Source organism: Danio aesculapii, chromosome 21 (genome assembly GCF_903798145.1).
Source record: "Danio aesculapii chromosome 21, fDanAes4.1, whole genome shotgun sequence".
NCBI lineage: Eukaryota > Metazoa > Chordata > Actinopteri > Cypriniformes > Danionidae > Danio > Danio aesculapii.
In genome coordinates this window covers 990,644-1,011,368 of record NC_079455.1, presented here as the reverse complement: position 1 = coordinate 1,011,368, position 20,725 = coordinate 990,644, and the positions used below count along the sequence as shown (strand labels likewise).

At 40.1% G+C, this 20,725-nt stretch overlaps 1 protein-coding gene across 1 annotated transcript in view; it reads left to right on the top strand.

Moving 5' to 3' along the window:
* Positions 1-2,091: 2,091 nt before the first annotated feature.
* The window catches only part of fstl4 (follistatin-like 4), a 209,386-nt gene continuing 190,752 nt past the window's right edge, over positions 2,092-20,725 (top strand). Inside the window, exon 1 of the mRNA XM_056446397.1 lies at positions 2,092-2,181. The gene's annotated coding sequence lies outside the window, so the exon portion shown is untranslated. The remainder of the gene's footprint in view (positions 2,182-20,725) is intronic.

The window sequence follows — 20,725 nt, the reverse complement described above, 5'->3', positions numbered from 1 at the left end:
ATGTTGAAGGTGTCTTGATAATTTCCAGTGTATCTGCAGATGCTCAAGGTAAAGGCTTTTCTAAAGGATGCTGAGATAAAGAGGCACTCATTATGTCATCTTAAAGCAGGTCTGTTCACCTGGCGGCCCACCAATCATTGTTTATTGAGCCCTTACAAAGTGGAACAAAACTGAAGGTTTGCAGTACGCAGTGCAGACTGAAGCAGTATTTTCTGCTCTAAATTAAATCTTACTCACAGTTTTTGTCTTGTTTCTAGTCCAAAAGAAGCATTAGTAAAAATATAGTCTTGTTTTAAGAAATAAGGATTCAAAGATCAATATTTTAATTGAATAATGCAGCCTAGATGTCTTTTTAATGATCAATGAAGGAATTATAATGCTGTTTCATTGTTTATCTTTATTTACGTAGCAGAGTATTTACAGCGAATGTATAGGCTGTTTCTGTCCATTCGCATTCTGTCCCTTTGTGCCCCCTGGAGGCTTATTCGCAAACTGCGGTCATACCTAAAAACACGCTCTTACTCCTTTAGAGCGGCGGCGGAACAAGGTGTGGTGGTAATGACCATATTAAAGTGTCACCTACTGTATAAAGTTTTCTAATGGCGAATGACATTATCTAGTGCAGGGGTGTCCAACGTACACAAAAGAGTTTAATGTGGCTCGCAATTTTTTAATGAGCTGCAATTTTTCAGTTAAAAAAAAACTGCTGTTCCAGTTGTGTCCACTGGGTGGAATAGCGCAATAGCAAACTGTAAATTTCATCCAATTCAGAAACCTGAATCAGAGTCAGTTTGACAGGCTTCGCAGAGAGAAAGGCCACATCTATGCCCTGCCATATCACACTGAGGTGTTCTCACGAGGAAACGTAACTATTTTACGTTTTGTCAGTAACAAAACTAGTGGCTAATTCATACAAGTTCAGTCATACGACTACGATGTATGATTTTAAAACGGAGGCGTGGCACCCAACCCCACCCCTAAACCCAAACCGTCATTGGTGGATAAGCAAATAGTACTAAGTTAAACCAATAAAATCATACGAATTCATATGAATTATCCACTAAATCAAAAAGTTACCAATTGCTGTGAGATCGTGTTTTCCTCAGGCTCCAGCTTTATGTTGAATGTTGATCGTATTAAAACAACGAAAACAATCTCAAGTTTTAGTTAAGTTTATTTATAGACTAATTTGGAGAGGATCACATGCTCATGATTGATCACAGCTGGTCCTGCATTATCCAATTTATGATTCACCAATCAGACGATTCCTAAGTTACTATAAATACCCTCAGTTCCATATCACAGCCATCTTTGTTTTGAAGAATCCCCCCTTCCACCCCTACTCCTCCTCCTTTCCTAGATGGGTGGCACTGTGGCCCAGTGGTTAGCACTGTTACCTCAGCAAGAATGTCACTGGTTCCAGTCTTTACCAAGCCAGCCGACGTTTCTGTGCAGAGTTTACACGTTCTCCCCGTGCTCATGTGGGTTCCCCCTGGGTTCCCCGGTTTCCTCTCACCATCCAAAAACATGCAACTTAAGCTAACTGACTAATCCAAATCAGCACCTTTGTGTATATGTGTGTGTGCTCATGTGAGGTGTGTATGTGTGTTTATGTGTGTTTTATGTATGTGCAGATTTGTTGTTTCACAAATAACCAAATTAAAGGTGTGTGTGTGTGTGTGTGTGTGTGTGTGTGTGTGTGTGTGTGTGCGTGTGAGAGAGATAGATGTGCACTGTGTGATGTTGCAGAGAATGTGTAAGTTTGTTTGTGTTTGTTTGTGTGTGTGCATGTGTGTGTGCATGTGTGTGTTTGTCTGTGTGTGTGTGTTTGTGTCCATTTGTGTGTCTTTGTTTCTCCTTGTGTGTGTGTCAGTGTGTGTTTGTGTGTGTTTCATGTATACTGAATTGTGTTAATAAAATAATTGATCTTTTATGTAAAGGTTCTGTTTTGCGATTAACAAAACCAAAGCTGTGTGTGTGTGTGTGCGTGTGTGCGCGCATGTGATACATATGCGCTGTGTGACGTCGCAGAGAATGTGTGTGTGTGGTAATGAAACGGTGTGATCTGGAAGCGCGGGTCACTCAGCTGAAGGATGGAGTGAGCGCGCGCGTGTGCCCGTGAAGAGTCTCAGGATCGCGCATTTCTCGCAGCATTTCGGTCTCGGCGCAGCAACTCGACAGGTAACAGCGCTGTTTCTCACACTATTCCGCGGATTTAAGACTCCACCGATCGCCGTGTGGACCGGATTTCTGCCGGTCGTGTGTATAAGTGTGTGTGTGTGTCCGGGTTTAGCGCGTTTCTACATAGACAGCAGCGGGAGCGAGCATGAGGACTATAGTTAAGCAGATACACCAGCACTGGGTTACCGTTCTGCCGGTTAGTGGCTCAAATTGAGGTAAAGTTGGTTTTATTTTCACACATTCAGACTTTTACCTTAATATAATTTCATTAAAGTATTTTAAATAGTGAAGTCATCATATCAGTCAATGACTATCAAAGTACAACATTGTTGACAGTCAATTAAATAGTGCTAATGTTGTTTCGAAGTCTTCTCACATACGATTTTAGACACAATATGTAATGTATCATGGTAAACAACACAGATATCGTGTCACAAGTTGTGCTCATAATAGTACATCATTATAATGAATCTCTATTAGACTTTTGAATTCTGCTATAGTGTTTTAGTGAACATCAAAGTCCGAATGTGTGAATATAAAACCAACTTTACCTCACTATTAAACCGCATATTACAAGCAGGTATATTGCAGATAGACTTTAACCACAACTGATTTGTAAAAAAAGAGTAAAACCAACCTTAATCTTAATTATTTTGCCTTATTAAATGCGTAAACTTTGCTTAAATGTATTGTATAATGTACGCTGGTTCATTGTTTATAACTAATAGGCTTTGACTTGTTAATTTAGTTTGACTATTTAGCTTTTAAATAGAGTTTTTATTGCTCTGTTTATAACAAACACATCGTTTTATAAATATTTATTACATTTAATAAAATTTATCAAACATTCATTCTAAAAAACGTGGGTTATTTTAACACAAAATTGACTACAAGTCACATCGTTGCTAAAATGGGCTATAAAATAATATATTAAACATTAATTCTGAACACAGTGTGTTATTTCAAGACAAAATTAAGTACAAACTGCACCATTTGATTATATTTGAGCTATTATTTTTATACTAATGATTAACAAATAAAGGCAGTGGTGTGTTTTATTCATAATTGATTCAAATCTGGGTTGAAATAACCCAGCGCTTGGTAGTGTTGTTGTTATAGTAGCTACACGTTTGTGTATTTCACAACATTTTTTGATTGTTTCTTTATAAGCTGCTTGTGCTTTCTGATAACATTGTGGCTATATATACGTTTTAGATTTACAGTGCTGCTATTTTAATTACATTACACATAAAAAAATGGTTCAACTTGTTTGCAATTAAATCATATTTCACAAGAGGAAAGGCTAAATGCAGAATATTGCACAGAGTAAAATGATCTCCCATTATTCCGTATATACAAACATCACATGTGCACGTGTAAAACTGTGGTATTTAATGCAGTTTATGTGTAAATCATAGGTTTGCTGTGTGTATTTGCTGTCGTCTGTCTTTATTCTGTTATTATCCGCAGTGAGAGGTCAGTTTTGGTGAATATGAAGTCATCATATGCACTTTGTGTTATTGTTATGATAGGTCAGATAAATGTTAGCGTTATACAATCTAAATGTTTGACACATCATCACTGTATTTTCCATTTAAGTTAAATATTTTCACCATAAATAAATCACTGCAATCTCACAATGGAAAAAAGATTAAACCATGTCACTTTAATCATTGTTCGTGCTATTGATGCACTCTGTTGAACAAGATTTACTGTGCAAAAGTATTGAATTTATGTATTATACAACCACAGACATCATTTGGGCTAATTGAGAAGACTTAGTAAAGTTAATAATGCATTATTCTTAATCCCAAAGAACAGCAGCAAAACTAAGCACATAGTAAATACAACGCAAAAAATCTACATTCATTAAAATTAAGCGTAAACAAATGCAGCAACTTGTTGAAGTGATGCATGGTTGCTCTCATGTCCAAAATAAGTATAATATCGTATAGTCTATGTATATAATCTAAAGTTTACATGGAGACTGATGGAGTAACAGAGAAAACGAAGGACTTTATACAGTTGAGGGCAAAATTATTCGCCATCCTATGCAATATTTATTCTTTGTCAAATATTTCTCAAGTGATATTTACATTCAGGAATTTTTCACAGTATTTCCTCTAGTGTTTTCTTCTGGAGAAAGTCTTATTTGTTTAATTTCGGCTAGAATAAAAGCAGTTCTTAATTGTTTTAAACTCATGTTAAGGTCAATATTATTAGCCCCCTTCAGCAATATTAGTTTTGGATTGTCTCCAGAATAAACCACTGTTATACAATGACTTGCCTAATTACCCTAACTTAATCCTAATTACCCTAGTGAAGCCTTTAAATGTCACTTTAAGCTAAATACTAGTGTCTAGAAGAATATCTAGTCTAATATTATGTGCTGTCATCATGGCAAAAATAAAATAAATCAGTTATTAGAGATGAGTTATTAAAACTATTATGATTAGAAATGTGTTGAAGAAATCTGCTCTGTTAAACAGAAATTAGGGAAAAAATAAAAGAATAAAAATTGATCAGGAGGGCTAATAATTCTGACTTTAACTGTGTATAAATAAATGTGTGTATGTATATATATATATATATATATATGTATATGTGTGTGTGTGTGTGAAACAGAAATTGGGGAAAAAAATAAACGGGGCTAATAATTCTGACTTTAGCTGTATATATGTATATTTATGTATGTAAAACAAATTGTATAATCATAAAGAAATACTTAACACTTAATACTTAACTCTTGCTGATTTAGATTGTAATAATGAGCTGTTTTGGAATGATAATTATTGTGAATTATTTTATCGCTTTGGATAAAAGCGTCTGCTAAATGACTAAATGTGAAAAGTGCTGTACAAATAAACTCAAATGGAACTTAATAAAGAAGTGCAGTGTTAAAATGTTAATTTAACTATTTGTATTAAAGCCAAAATGTTATTTGACCGCAAGGAACTAACCTGCAAATCAGTTTACTCTAGTAAAACACTGTAAAAATATACCAGTTTCCGTATTTTGTGATTTAGTGTTTATTTGCAGTGGTGAATTGCATTATGGGATGTTGATCTCTGCTCTGTCCACTTTTGATGTAGAAAATTTACTGTATCATTGTTATTCACACCTTAAAGTGTGCTCTGTTCAGCATTTACACTTGACCATTGCACACACAAACTTAAGAGTCTCTTGAACACTTCTGTTTATTTTATTATGAAGAGATCTGATATTTTGTTTAAACATTTTTGTTTTTGACTATTAAAACTAGCTGTCTTGGTAATGTTGGTAAATTAAAACAAAGTGGTTAAATAAAAAAAAAATTCTAATATTCATTCATTCATTTTCTTTTCGGCTTAGTCCCTTTATTAATCCAGGGTCGCCACAGCGGAATGAACCGCCAACTCATCCAGCATTTGTTTTATGCAGCGGATGCCCTTCCAGCCGCAACCCATCACTGGGAAACACATACACACTTATTCACACACACATACACTACGGACAATTTAGCCTACCCAATTCACCTACCGCATGTCTTTGAACTGTGGGGGAAACCGGAGCACCCGGAGGAAACCCACGCGAACACAGGGAGAACATGCAAACTCCACACAGAAACACCAACTGACCCAGCCGAGGCTCGAACCAGCGACCTTCTTGCTGTGAGGCGACAGCACTACCTACTGCGCCACTGCGTCGCCAATATTCCTAAATAGATTGCTAAAAAATATTTAATAATTATCAATACCGAATGATATGAAATATGATATTGTGATTTTTTTTTTTTTGCAATATCGCCCAGCCCTACATTTTAGTCATTTGAAATAATGTAATGTATAAGAAATAATATCTAGAGCAGGGGTGGGCAAACTCGGTCCTGGAGGGCCGGTGTCCCTGCATAGTTTAGCTCCAACCCTAATCAAACACACCTGCTTATAGAATTCTAGTAATCTTGAAGAAACTGATTAGCATGTTCAGGTGTGTTTGATTAGTGTTGGAGCTAAACTGAGCAGGACACCGGCCCTCCAGGACCGAGTTTGCCCATCCCTGATCTAGAGAAATAAGTCCCAACAACAACCCAGACAATGTAGCACTTTAAGCTATTAAAATGTTCAGAAAAGCCACCTTTTCAAGCTTTTCTATAGGTTAAAAGTTGTTGGGATCAAGATCTATCACTAAATATATTATACAGCAAAACAAAATATCGCAATGTCAGATTTGTCCGATATCGTGCTGCCCTAGCAGGGGAATGTGATGCAGGTAAAAGCGTCTTAGATCTTTGTGCATGCACCGTACATTCATAAAACTTTTCAGTCATTTTAATATGGATGACCATTTTTTTCGGAAATAATTGAAAACGATAGTGTGGAGCGTTTTTAACGTCGTTTTCAAATTGAACTGGAAATAGCAATAGTGTTCAGTTCAACAAATATTCATCGACTACCTTCTGACGCTAAAAAAAGCACGACGCAGATATTTGAAGAACTCAATAGTGACTACATTAGCATGCAGTATCATCAACCAAAGAAGAGTACTGAAAGTGTAGTAAGAGACAGAAATCTCTGTGTTCATCAACATTAATATTTGTTATATTCTGCTGCTTTTATCGCTGTGGAATCGTTAGATGAGCGGATCAAAGCGTGCACATATATTTATAGTTTCAGTCATGTGACCTGTCAAGTTTTTATTGTTCAAACCGTATATATATATTTAGACTGTCAAAAGAAGAATAGATATGTGAGCTTACGCGAGTCTTACTGTGTGAACAAAAACTACAGAATATCCTCTTATAAATCATAAATGAAAATACCAATCTAATGTGGGGGGAATAATCTAATTTTGGACAGACTGTGAGGTTAATTAATTATAATCTTATTAAACAATTGTGAACAGCCACAGCCATTTCACCCTGCAGCCCAAGACTGGTTACTCACTGAAGCTGAGCAGGGTAGAGCCTGGTCGGTACCTGGATGGGAGACCACAGGGGAACACTAGGTTGCTGTTGGAAGTGATGCAAGTGAGGCCAGCAGGGTGCGCTTAGCCTGCGGTCTGTGTGAGTACTAATGCCCCAGTATAGTGAAGGGCACACTATACTGTCAGTGTGCACCGTCTTTCGGATGAGATGTTAAATCAAGGTAATTAAAAATCCCTAAAAGACTTCCTTTAACTAAAACTAGACAAAAATTTAGAGAATTTAAGATGAATGAAACATTACTTAAGGAAAAATTGGTAGCAGTTTATTTTAAGGTGTCCATGTTACACGCAAGTAAATTACTGTATATACTCTACTGTATAAAAATAGGTTGTTGCATTAATCTTTAATGTAAATTCTGCTAATTTTTTGTTTTTACGTTCTTTCTGTTGACATTAATCTGAGTGTTTCCATGGAAACTGCATATTAATAACCTCTCTTACCATTACTTTGTTATGAGGGAATGATGCGCAAAAGAAAAGCCCCGCCCCCTACTCAATATTCAGTTTCAGTTGTAAATTCAAAACACAACTCATAATTTCAAAACACAATTTGTAAATTCAAAACACAATTAGTAAATATACAAATCAAATTCATATATTAAAAACAATTCGTAACTACACAAAACACAGTTTGTGAATTCAAAGCATGATTTTTTAAATACACAAAACACAATCCGTAAAGTCGAAACACAATTTAAAGTTATACAAATCCAATTTGTAAATCCAAAACAGAATTCACAAATACACAAAACACAATTTGGAATTTCAAAACACAATTCGTAAAGTCGCAACACAATTTGAAATTATACAAATCCAATTTGTAAATCCAAAACAGAATTCACAATTACACAAAACACAATTCGGAATTTCAAAACACAATTCGTAAACACATAAATCTAATTCTTTAAATCAAAAAATTCATAAAAACAGAAAACAAAATTCGTAAATACACAAAACACAATACGTAAATACACAAAACACAATACGTAAATACACAAAACACAATACGTAAATACACAAAACACAATACGTAAATACACAATACGTAAATACACAAAACACAATTCGTAAATACACAAAATACAATTCGTAAATACACAAAATACAATTCGTAAATACACAAAACACAATACGTAAATAAACAAAACACAATTCGTAAATACAAAAAATACAATTCGTAAATACACAAAACACAATTCGTAAATGCACAAAACACAATTCGTAAATAAACAAAACACAATTCGTAAATACAAAAAATACAATTCGTAAATACACAAAACACAATTCGTAAATGCACAAAACACAATTCGTAAAAACACAAAATACAATTCGTAAATACACAAAACACAATTCGTAAATACAAAAAATACAATTCGTAAATACACAAAACACAATTCGTAAATAGACACAACACAATTCGTAAATACAAAAAATACAATTCGTAAATACACAAAACACAATTCGTAAATACACACAACACAATTCGTAAATACACAAAACACAATACGTAAATACACAAAACACAATTCGTAAATACACGACACACAAATGGTAAATTCAACACAATTCATAAATGCACTCATCCGATTGATTTAGGGTATTATTTATGTGAATGCGCTGTGCATGTATGGCTTTTATTTTTGCAAATGTATTACTTTTGACTGATCTGGCTCCATAACCATCACATAAAATGCCATGATGAGCAGGGGATTTTGCATTTGTAATAGTGAAGCATGCAATACAGAATCCTATGAGCCGTTGAGTGAGGCAGTGTGTTATGAATCCAGCAGATGTGAATATAGTTGTCATATTGACTGTGATGTCTTCATGCAGAGCGCAGGATTGTCTTTCTCAGCCTCAGTTCTGCCAGTCCGTATGGAGATCTGTACCGTATAACTACAACAAGACGCTTCTCAACATGTCACACCAGTTATTTTTACCCTTTTTAATGCGTCTTCCTGCTGCAGTATTTGGAGTTGGATTGTGATGATAGCAGATTTTCTTGTAATTATTAATTGTAGAATGTTTTATCAGGATATGCAGTATAATTATGGTATTGACCTAAATATGCAAAAAAAATTTTTATATATTAAACTAGTACCACTTCTGTAAACTCAATCAATTACTAATTTTTAATCATAACAGTTTTAATACCTCATTTGTAATAACTGATTTATTTTATCTTTGTCATGATGACAGCACATAATATTAGTCTAGATATTTTTCAAGACACTAGTATTCAGCTTAAAGTGACATTTAAAGGCTTAACTAGGTTAATTAGGTCAAATAGGCAAGTTAGGGTAATTAGGCAAGTTACTGATCCCCGAAATGGCAGTCATAAGATCCCTCTGATCCCTCTGAATCCCGCCAGATCCTCCCGAATTCTCAGAATGGCAGGCTCCAGATCCACCCTGAAGAGTCCCCTGAATGGCCAGAGCCGCCACCTGAGTGCCACAAATGGCCAGAGCCACCACCAGAGCTGCCACCTGAGTCCCACGAATGGTCAGAGCTGCCACTAGAGCTGCCACCTGAGTGCCACAAATGGCCAGAGCCGCCACCAGAGCTGCCACCTGAGCCCTGTGAAAGGCCAGAGCTGCCACCTGAGTCCCCTGAATGGCCAGAACACCACCAGAGCTGCCACCTGAGTGCCACAAATGGCCAGAGCCGCCACCAGAGCTGCCACCTGAGCCCTGTGAAAGCCCAGAGCTGCCACCTGAGTCCCACGAATGGCCAGAACGCCTCCTGACTCCCCTGAATGGCCAGAGCCGCCACCTGAGTGCCACAAATGGCCAGAGCCACCACCAGAGCTGCCACCTGAGTCCCACGAATGGTCAGAGCTGCCACTAGAGCTGCCACCTGAGTGCCACAAATGGCCAGAGCCGCCACCAGAGCTGCCACCTGAGCCCTGTGAAAGGCCAGAGCTGCCACCTGAGTCCCCTGAATGGCCAGAACGCCACCAGAGCTGCCACCTGAGTGCCACAAATGGCCAGAGCCGCCACCAGAGCTGCCACCTGAGCCCTGTGAAAGCCCAGAGCTGCCACCTGAGTCCCACGAATGGCCAGAACGCCTCCTGACTCCCCTGAATGGCCAGAGCCGCCACCTGAGTGCCACAAATGGCCAGAGCCACCACCAGAGCTGCCACCTGAGTCCCACGAATGGTCAGAGCTGCCACTAGAGCTGCCACCTGAGTGCCACAAATGGCCAGAGCCGCCACCAGAGCTGCCACCTGAGCCCTGTGAAAGGCCAGAGCTGCCACCTGAGTCCCCTGAATGGCCAGAACGCCACCAGAGCTGCCACCTGAGTGCCACAAATGGCCAGAGCCGCCACCAGAGCTGCCACCTGAGCCCTGTGAAAGCCCAGAGCTGCCACCTGAGTCCCACGAATGGCCAGAACGCCTCCTGACTCCCCTGAATGGCCAGAGCCACCACCTGAGTCCCACAAATGGTCAGGGCTCCCACCAGAGCCGCCACCTTAGTCCCACGAATGGCCAGAGCCACCACTCGAGTCCCATGAATGGCCAGAGCAACCACCTGAGTCCCAAGAATGGCGAGAGCTGCCACCTTAGTCCCACAAATGGCCAGAGCTGCCACCTGAGCCGCCACCTGGGTCCCATGAATGGCCAGAGCCACTACCTGAGTTCCACGCATGGCCAGAGCTTCCACCAGAGCCACCACCTGAGCTTCACAAATGGTCAGAGCCACCATCCGAGTCCCACAAATGACTCCAACCAGAGCAGTGTGACTTCCCAGTGCTACCAGAGCTCTCTGAACCGCCAATGCCTCCTGAACCTCAGCCTCTTGACTAACTGGGATCGTCTGAATTGCCAGTGCTTCTTGACCCAGAGCTTCTTGACCCTCTGGGGTTGTCCGAACTGCCAGTCCCTCCTTATTAAACTCTAATCTGACAGAAACTGCTGAATGGAGCATACACTGACCTAAAATCCATTTAATGAAATTATGGCAACTTGTTATCAGATTATGACTACAGTTATAACACGTTAAATAATAATAAATCATAAATAAACATTCACAACTAAATAACCCAAGATTAATAAAAACTTTTGTAGTGTTCAGGTAAACGAACTAATGCTAACAGTCAATATTTCAGCATGTATACGGCCCAAAAAACATGTCAAAATATTCACGTTCAAACTATTAAGCTAAATAATCATCATTTTAATGCTGTTTTAATCATTGCAAATACAATCTGAATATTCTTTAAAGCACTCTAAAAGTTTAAATATTAAATAATTATTCACTGTATCTTTGAGTGCCCATGATCACCATATATTAAATGATTAAATATTGGCATATGTCTATTTTATAGGTGTTTATTTGGACCTGTGGATGTCATTTGTGTTTTATTAGTTGTTGATTGCACGCTAATCCTGTAAACTCCATCTATAAATGAACCCAAACAGCGATGCTTCTCTAATTAGGCCTATTTCTCCAAATTATTACGAGCAGTTTTCCATTTTCATCTGGTTTATGTCAGAAAAGCGTATAAACGTCTGCTAAAAGGTGTTCATTTATGTTGGTGATATTCACAGAGAGCAGCCGGAGCAGATTTTAGCTCCTGTTGTCGGTTTACATCAAATGTCTGTTTATGTAAAGCCAGATATAATTAGCATAAAACTGAATTATTTGATGTAATTGCTCATTTCTGGCTGTGATAATGTAAGATGATACTAGTTATCTGAACACAAAACAACAGCTGCTGTGGCCGATAAGCACGCAGAGAAATTTATTAATTAGTAATCATATATACAGTATGATAAGAGAAATCAAGATGGATTTCTTTGTGTTCAAAAAGTCCCTGATTAAATATGTTCATGATTTTGTTCTGTTCTTTATGAGTCTTTGTGACATGCCAGGGTTATTAATAAAACTATTCCCCTGTTAACAATTCCCTGTAGATTCTACAGTAACTTACTGTATCAATTACAGCAAAAATACTGTGTTTACATTTACAGCAGCATTTATCTAGCTGTATTAGTATTTACACTATTAAATATTTTTACTGTAAAATATAGTCATTTTCACAATGCAGCTTTAAAATACAGTAACATACCGCTGTCCTACAGTACAATGCAGTTCATATTACAGTAAAATACAGTGTTAACAGTGTAAATCACTTTTGAGTGTGTTAATTAGTGTGCCTTTTCTAATTAAATATTCCAGGTAGGCCTACTTTGTGTGTAAAGAGCAGGTAATAACGCTCTCTACTCCAGTGTTGTGAATGCAATCTGCTGATCTAACAGACACATGATTTAGAAACAGCAATGAACTCCATGTTGCTGGTCAAAATGAACCAATTTAATGCAAAATTAAATGCATTTCTCCTCTGATTACTTATATTAGCAGCAACAAATAGTCTTGGAGACAGTTTTTCATGTTGTGATGAACGCGACACGTAATTTAAATTGTGAATGAATGGAGAATGATTGACAGGCGCAGCGGCGGGAAGTGCTGAACTGAACATGAATTTAAGCACTTGAATATTCATCTGTGCTTCACATTAAACTATCGAATGGCTTCAGAACGTTTGGGATATAGTAGGCCTACATGACAACTAGGCATGTGCCGGTATCACATTTTCATGCTGCGATTAATTGATTGAGCTTTTATCACGGTATACGGTATTATCACGATATTGTAATTTTACTAGAGAAACAGGTAAAAAAACACAAAAAAACTTCAGTTTCGTCAACTTAGTAACTTTAATAACTTTTTAATTAACTAAAAGTACTTCAAACATTTAAATACAAATAAATATAAATAAAACAATACACAATATAAAAGTAAACTTGAGCAATTATATCAAAGTGAATGTGCAAAGGGAAACCGTCTTCGATCAGCAATCCCTCTGCATTTTTTTGGAACCCAAAATATTTCCAAACCTCTGACTTTTTTTTTGAAGGGGGATAAATTGTCGGCAGCGTTCCTCCTTCCGCCATGCTTCTTCTTCGTGTGAGGATTATAGTGCGGTGGCAGCGGCGGCGCGCACACAGTGCTTCTACATGTGGGGATTGTTTACATCAGAGTGCGCATCAGTTCTGCACAGCATATACGCAGTGTTTCTTCAAGCGGTTGATGGAAAATAAGCTAAGGCGCGTTCTAAGAATATAAATTTGGATCTATTATTTTTCACGGTATTTTGAAGTGCCCGCGATAACAATATCGTGCATATTCATTACCGTGATTTATCGCATTACCGAATACCGGCACAAGCCTAATGACAACTTTCTAGTAGCTTATAATAAGCTACCTTCGTGGCGTTTGTTGGCTTATAAATTACACAGAATATAGCGCACGCCCAAGATCGGATTTGGATCGGTATCAGCTTGCCGACACCCGATCAAGCAAAAATATGCGATATTGAACCGATATCCGATGCAGGAATCAGCATCAGTGCATCCCTAATTGTTGGGAAACAATTTAAAGAACTAAAATTTAAAATAAATAAAGGACAAAATATGTTCGCAATTAATATTAAAAGTCAGATAAATGTAAAATATATTAAATATATTAAAATATATTAAATATAAAATAAATGTAAAGATTAATCAAGTAAATCTAGCAAATATTGTTTAAATTTCCACCCTGCTGATGGGGTCAAAAACAACTTGCAGTTTAAAAAGTAATGTGCAATTTATGTTCAAAGTGAAATGATATTAAAGTTGTTTTTACATTTGTTCAAAATACCATATTGATATTGATAGATAGATTGATAGAGCCTACTTACGAGTTCATAACCACAGCAGAAATATATTTCTGTCTATAACATTATCTCTTAAAATCCGTTTTTCATGAAAAATGGAAAAATCTCCATTCTATTCTACTCCCCACAGCAAAATACAGCGTAACTTAAACCCCTAACCTGAAATAAAGTAAACATTAATAGATCTAATTTAAAATATGCAGTAAAAATGTGTTATTTTCAGTTGTTGCCAAGCAGATATTTCTCATTTTCATTTAGTTCAAAGAAGCGTTGTTCGCCGAATGAAGAAATAATTGACCTTCAGTATGTTTTTGTCACATCCAGTAAATAAAAGCCACCTGTTTCTCGTGCCGCTTAATGTGCAACTATGGAGCGCGTTATTGCTACTCTGCTTTTCAATTTTCTTCCAGTAATAAAAAGATAAATGTAAATGAACCAAAGCAACCAGAGGAGAAGTTCAGCAGCTTGCAAACTCTGATTTAAAGCACAGAAATAGATGAAAATCAGACATTCAAAAATACAATTATACAAAACTGAACAGATTTAATGAGGGAAATAACTACAGTGAAGCAGATATTAAAGATATTAAAGATATTAAAAAAACAAACTTGTACAGGATGCTATTTAAATTTGACTTCATCTGGAAATGAAGATGCAGTCAAATAAATTGATGTACTGATGTACAGTCGAGCAAATTCTGACTTAGTTACTTTTATTCGATCGTCAGGTAGTTTTTTTTTTGACAGCAAAAGACCCAAGCTTCTCTATAAAGATAATAAGACGAGGCACAAGAGGCACTCTCGTGGAAATAAACTGTCCGCTTTTATTTACATTTGAACAAAAACTTTAACAAGCCCGGCTGTTATGAAGCGGACAGGAGACAGAGGTAAGGAAACGTTAGGGTGTTTATTAAATGACAACAAGGAGCACATGAAGGATAGCCAGGAGGATCAGGAATGATGTTGGGGTCTTTTCCTCCGTGGCTGGGTAACAGGAATACACGAGGATGGACAGCACACACCAGATACAGCTGACAGAGGATGACACAGACTTGGAAGGACTGGAAGACAGGACGATTCGGGAGGACCAGGAAGACTAGGAGGAATACAAAGAGAACAGGTAAGTAAATCGTTTGTTTTAGCTGAGGATGACTACGCTGAGTGGTCGCTCAGTTGTCCGCTTTCGTCGAGACGAGCCCGGACAATGAGCGACTGGAGTGCTGTGCTTTTATCTGGTGCTCGTGAATGTGATGCAGCTGTGTGCTCATTAGAAGTCAGGTGATGGTGATCTTCGTGAGTGGGGGTCGTGAGAGCCTGACCAATCCATGACAGTACCCCCCTCCCCAGGGCCCGCTCCTGAGGGCCGACACCTCCGACGCCGTGGTGGTCTCCCTCTGCCTCTAGGCGCTGGGAACTCAGGGTGGCTCTCATGAAACTCCACCATGAGACTAGGATCGAGAATATCAGCTCTTGGAACCCATGTCCTTTCTTCGGGGCCGTACCCTTCCCAGTCCACCAGGTACTCCAACTGGCCACCACGACGTCGGGAACGCAAGATCTCCTTCACTGCGTAGACGGCTCCTTCTTCTAGGAGCAGTGGAGGAGGGGGTTCCTCTTCGTGGTCAGGCTCTGTGGAGGGAAGAACAGGATCGTGATAGGGTTTCAGGAGTGATACGTGGAATGTAGGGTGAATACGGTAGTGAGAGGGTAATTGTAGTTTGTAGGTGACGGGGTTAACCTGTTCCACGATGGTGAAGGGACCAACAAATCGGGGACTTAACTTGCGAGAGGGCAGTCGCATGCGTATGTCCCGGGTGGATAGCCACACCTTTTGTCCGGGTGTGTATCTGGGTTCTTCAGACCTTCTCCTATCGGCGGTTACCTTGCTTCGACGGACTGCCCTCTGCAGATGTTGATGAGCCTCGTCCCAGACTCTCTCGCTCTCCCGGAACCAGTGATCCACTGCGGGGACATCAGATGGTTCGCCATCCCAGGGAAAGAGCGGTGGTTGGAAGCCCAGGACGCACTGGAATGGCGTGAGTCCGGTGGAGGGTTGCCGCAGTGAATTTTGGGCATATTCTGCCCAGCCCAAATACTGGCTCCAGGAGTTCTGGTGACCACTGCAGAAGGTCCTCAGGAACCGTCCCACCTCCTGAATCTTCCTCTCTGTCTGCCCGTTGGTTTGGGGATGATATCCAGAAGAGAGGCTGACGGCCACACCTAGGAGCTTGAAGAAGGCTTTCCATAGACGTGAGATGAACTGTGGACCTCTGTCCGACACAATATCTTCTGGAATACCAAATGACCTGAAGACTTGATTAAAGATATTGTCGGCAGTTTCAAAGGCTGTGGGAAGACCTTTCAGAGGGATTAGTTTGACAAACTTTGAGAATCTATCTACTATGACTAGAATACAGGTATTACCTTCTGACGAAGGGAGGTCAGTGATAAAGTCCACTCCTAGGTGTGACCAGGGACGGTTCGGAATCGGCAAGGGATGGAGCTTTCCAGCGGGTAGATGACGTGGGCTCTTGGATTGGGCACAGTCCTTACAGCCCTGAACATATTGCCTCACATCCCTTGCCATGTTTGGCCACCAGAATCGTTGGGATACTAGCGAGAGAGTATTGTTGATCCCTGGATGTCCAGTGCCTAGCGAGGTATGTAAGGAGTGGATCAGATCTACCCGGTGTTCAGGTGGTATGAACTGCCGATGAGGAGGGCATCCCGGCGGAGCAGGGGCTTCCGGAGTGGCAACGACTGGAGGAGCGTTCCAGGTGATCGGACAAATGGAGATGTGTTCGGGAAGAATCTTCGTTGGGAGTTCTTCATGATCGTGATGCTCGTGTAAACGAGAGAGAGCGTCTGCTCTTAGATTCTTGGGTCCTGGACGATAGGAAATGGAGAAATCAAAACGTGAGAAGAAAAGTGACCATCTGGCTTGACGTGGACATAGTCTCTTGGCCTCTTTGATGTATTGGAGGTTTTTGTGATCTGTGATCACCTGGAACGGATGTTTGGCTCCCTCCAACCAGTGACGCCACTCCTCCAAGGCTAGCTTGATTGCTAGAAGCTCCCTGTCTCCTATGCTGTAATTCTGCTCCGCCGGGCTCAACTTCCGAGAGAAATAGGCACAGGGATGCAGTCGGGGCGGTGTATCATGATGTTGAGATAATACTGCCCCGACGCCGGTGGTGGATGCGTCCACTTCCACCACGAAAGGAAGATTTGGGTCAGGATGAGTCAGGAGTGGGGCCCTTGTGAACTCCTTCTTAAGAAGGCGGAAGGCTGCGGCTGCTTCTTTGGTCCACTCCAGTCCTTTGGGTTTACCCTTGAGGAGATTAGTGAGAGGTGATGTAATCCTGCTGTAGTCCTTGATAAACCGTCTATAAAAGTTAGCAAACCCAAGAAACCTCTGGAGCTCCTTAATGGAAGTGGGTTCTGACCAGGATAGAACAGCCTCAATTTTCTTCCCATCCATACGTATACCGGTTTGGTCAATGATGTATCCCAAGAAATGAATCGACTTCTGGTGGAATGAGCATTTCTCCGCTTTGAGGTAGAGGTGATGTTCTCTCAATGTGTGTAGGACCTCCGCAACGTGTTGGCGATGTTCGGCCTCACTCCGGGAGTAAATGAGGATGTCATCTATGTACACTATTACACAGTGGTGAAGAAACTCCCGGAGGACTTCATGAATGAAGTTTTGGAATACGGAGGGGGCGTTGACCAGACCGTAAGGCATGACCTCATATTCATAGTGGCCAGTAGGGGTCACGAATGCTGTCTTCCATTGGTCCCCCTCACGTATTCTTATCAGATTATACGCGCTGCGGAGGTCCAACTTAGTGAAGACTTTAGCTTCTCGGAGCTGTTCCAAAGCGGCTGGTACCAGAGGAAGGGGATATCGGTATTTTACTGTACCGTTATTTAGGACCCTGTAGTCGATGCATGGACGCAGCCCTCCGTCCTTCTTGGCCACAAAGAAGAAGCTTGAGGCGGCTGGTGATTTTGAGTGACGTATGTACCCCTGACTCAGAGCCTCCCTTATGTAATCTTCCATTGCCTGATTCTCTGGAAGCGAGAGCGGGTAGATCCTACCTCTTGGCAACTGGGCATCTGGAACTAGGTCGATCGCGCAGTCACATGGCCGATGCGGCGGTAGCTGGGAAGCTCTCTTGGGGCAGAAGACATCATGAAAGGAGCTGTACTCCTTAGGAATGTGGATAGACTGCTTCTCAGGAGGGCTCTCGACCGATGTTGCAAACAAAGAAATGGGGTTCCGACCTTGAAGAGGGAGATTTGGAAAACAGGCAGGTGTACATCCAGATCCCCATTTCTTTATCTCTCCTGTGCCCCAAGAGATGATGGGATCGTGCTTCACCAGCCACGGGCGCCCTAGAATGATGTCCATATTTGCACCCTCCAGAACCAGAAATTGAATCCTCTCTTGATGTAACAACCCCACTTGAAGAAGGATGTCTTCGCATTGTCGATGGATACGGGTCGAAGATCGAGTGCACTGGGTTATCGGTTGTATCTGGTATATATGCGAGGACGCCTCAGTACGGAGGTGGAGTTGACGACAGAGGGATTGGGAGATGAAGTTCCCTGCTGACCCGGAGTCGATGAGGGCTGTGACAAGGAGAGAAATAGAGGCAGTAGTTATTTGTACGGTGGTAGTAAGTGGTTTACATTGTTCAATATTCGTACTGAATACACTCACTGAAGTCCGAATGGGACGAAGGGGACACTCCATACGGGTGTGTCCACTGACACCGCAGTATAGACACAGACCCCGGGTCAGCCTCCTCTGTCGTTCCGCTGATGTCAGTCTTCCAGACTCTATTATCATGGGTTCTGGTTCTGGAGAGGCTGTTGACTCAGGCGATTGGAGGAGTGCAGACGAGGGGGTGATGGTGTCCTGTTGATAGGAACGGAGACGATCGGAACATCGGAGAGAATGTTGGATGAATCTCTCCAGACCCATTGTATCATCTAATGTGGCCAGTTGGATTCGGAGAGTGGGTTCCAAGCCGAGCCGGTACGTGGTCAACAACGATCTCTCATTCCATCCACTTGCAGCTGCTAGAGTGCGAAACCGGAGAGCATATTCCTGTGTAGATAGAGTACCTTGCTTTAGATGATACAGCTGCTCTCCAGCGGCTACTTCCCCATCAGAACGTCCAAACACCTCTTTGAAATACTCCGTGAAGGTAGTGATGGAATTCATGACCGGCCCGGCTTGGTTCCAGATCGTCTCAGCCCATTTAAGTGCAGGTCCAGAGAGTAGAGATACGATGTAGGCGATCTTCGACTTATCTGTGGGATATAGAGAAGGTTGCATTTCGAATATGAGGGAACATTGTAACAGAAAACCATTGCACTCCCCCGCTCCGCCTGAGTAGGGCGCTGGTCGGGCCATGGGACTGGAAGGAAGGGCCGAAGAAGAAACTGTGGAGGCGGAAGTGCTCGGTGCTGGTGGTGCGTTGGAAAGTGGAGCTGGTGGCTGTAGAATCCGCTTCAACTGGTCCACCAGCTCTTGAAGGTGATCGGGGGTGCTCATGTTGTCGTCGTTATGGGTCCGGGCTTCTGTTATGAAGCGGACAGGAGACAGAGGTAAGGAAACGTTAGGGTGTTTATTAAATGACAACAAGGAGCACATGAAGGATAGCCAGGAGGATCAGGAATGATGTTGGGGTCTTTTCCTCCGTGGCTGGGTAACAGGAATACACGAGGATGGACAGCACACACCAGATACAGCTGACAGAGGATGACACAGACTTGGAAGGACTGGAAGACAGGACGATTCGGGAGGACCAGGAAGACTAGGAGGAATACAAAGAGAACAGGTAAGTAAATCGTTTGTTTTAGCTGAGGATGACTACGCTGAGTGGTCGCTCAGTTGTCCGCTTTCGTCGAGACGAGCCCGGACAATGAGCGACTGGAGTGCTGTGCTTTTATCTGGTGCTCGTGAATGTGATGCAGCTGTGTGCTCATTAGAAGTCAGGTGATGGTGATCTTCGTGAGTGGGGGTCGTGAGAGCCTGACCAATCCATGACACCGGCTGCATCAATTGGCATTTCTGTGTGGAGTTATTTCATCATAAATACAGCACACATTGTTAAATAGTCAAATGTTATTGCACTATAAAATAACTGTTCAAATGTAGTTTATCATTTAATTTAATAATTTATTCAGTGATTTTAATGATGAACTTTCAGCTTCATTACTCCAGTCTTCAGAGTCACATGATCCTTCAGAAATCGCTCTAATATTAATTATTATTATTAATATTATTATTATTATTATTTATTATTATTATTATTATTATTATTTATTATTATTATTATTATTATTATTATTATTATTATTATTATTATTATTATTATTATTAATGGTAATAGTAATAAAAGCAATAATGTCTGAATAATATATATTTTATTTGAAACTACATACAATAAGAAAGCAGTTATTAAAAATTGTAATAAATATTTCACAATTTAACATTTTTTTTTACATTTAATAAATGTCGCTTTGATGAACAGAATAATTTTCCTTTAAAAAAAACATGAAATAAATTAATAAAACTGACCCCAAACTTTTCACCGGTACCATAAATAAATAAATAAATAAATAAATAAATAAATAATTAAATAATTAAATAAAGAAATAAAGAAATAATTAATTAATTAATTAATTAGATAATTAAATAATTAAATAATTAAATAAATAAATAAATATATATATATATATATATATATATATATATATATATATATATATATATATACACACACACACACACTATCAAATTTGGTTACATCCCAATTGAATTTTTTTAATTCTCAGTTGTATTAAAG